Below are 1,755 nucleotides of genomic sequence, written 5' to 3'. Positions count from 1 at the left end.
CGAGTCAGCCTCGTTCGGAACTCTTTTATATGGCTAGCTATGGAAACAATGCGACAGCCTCTTCTTTCTTAAGTCAAAAGGAATTGTCTGGCAAAAGCCCTCTTGGCAATCGAGCGTCTCTGCATAATTCTCATTCATATTAAGAATGGTTGGATATAATTAGAAATATTTTTCTTATTGAGTATGTGGATAAATCTCCTATGGATAATTTGAGAAGATGATCCGAAAGGAAGATTCAGGCTGGTGGATAAAGACGGTGGCCAGCCAGCAGGATACCTGCCTGCCGTCGGAACGCCTTTTTGGCATCGCCAGGCATGCCATTCAGAGCCTTGCATCACTCTTGAATATTTCTCCTATTAAATGATATAAATAAAATGCACTTGTTTTAATTTTACAAGGCTTAATTTTCACCTGTTAATCCTCTTTTTCCAGCCCAGCAAAATTAAGTTGCATGCTTTCAACAATTGAAGCAAAGAGAAAATCTTCTCTTTGTTTTCCTAACATTCCCTGAATTTCCTGGCTCTCATTTAAAAAGAAAAAAAATTAACTGCTTTAGCCAAGCTGTTCCTTTGTATAGTAACATGCATTCCCCGCTCTCCTCATCACTGGCATGTAAGCAAAGAAAAAAAAAAGTTGACTATTTCCTAGTTGTAAAAGGTGATTTTTGAGAATACTTTCCAGTGTCTTTTTTTATATCATAGTACATCAAGAAGAAAGTGACAACAGGTATGTAATACACTAGAGGAGCATGGAAGAGATTTGATTTGTATCTATATAAACATGGGAAGGCTCTTTATATTTCCACACATTCTTTTGTTAATAAAATATAGCAAATACAATATCTACCATATTAAGAAAAATATTGAATACTGCATAATCTTGAGCTTCTAAATAATATCTTTTTAAAACTGTTCAGGAGAAATTTGAGATAGATCTCACACACAAAAAAAAAGTCCACATCTTGATTACTGCTCAAAATATGATGCTTTTCTAATCAAAAAGTTTTTAAGCGATGCAGTTTGTGAATTCTTGATAATTAGCATCATGGAGGTCTTTGCACAGGAAGGGAAGAAAGGCCTCGTCATGCTTCTCATACCAGTTAAAATGATGCATGAAGGCATGAAGACCTTGCCAGGCTCTTCTGCCGCCTTCACTAATGAGCTAGAATATTGAATTTTCTAGAATAGTGGAAGTAGAATGTTGACCCATTTGAACTCTTTTACATATCATATACTCCAAGACTTGATGAAGCCATAATTTAAAAAAAAATCCATGTGCTAAAAAGGTCCTTAGTTGCTAAGTTGGTCAAAGGGCACATTAGTCACAGACACAGAGGAGCGCCTGATACAGTCAAAGCTCAATCTTTGGAGCCTTCAGTCTGAGCTATCACCCAGGATCACAGTTCCTCCGTCCAGCACCTTTCCTTCAGCTGGTGCCTTCCGGGCACTGTGCCCTGCCCCAGGCATGCTGGAACATCAGCTTTCCAGCAATTACAGGGGTCTCTTGACAACGGCAGGGCCCATCACGCTTTCAGTTGGCTGCTGAAGTCCTTCCTGGTTCCACTGAACACATGGCCAAAGACACCATTGTGCTCGTCATCTCCCCTGGGGATAAAGAGAACACAGCCAAACTCTAGCAAAGCCCAGGCTAACTCCCAAGGGACCCTTGTCCAGTTATCTCACAGCTAAAAGCTGCCCCAAGGTCGTGTCCCAACTGCTCCTCTAACACTGACTGGATCAACATTCCACACTGTTA

The sequence above is a fragment of the Rattus norvegicus genome, chromosome 10 (genome assembly GCF_036323735.1).
Source record: "Rattus norvegicus strain BN/NHsdMcwi chromosome 10, GRCr8, whole genome shotgun sequence".
Classification (NCBI taxonomy): Eukaryota; Metazoa; Chordata; class Mammalia; order Rodentia; family Muridae; genus Rattus; species Rattus norvegicus.
Note: the sequence above shows the minus strand (reverse complement) of the source record.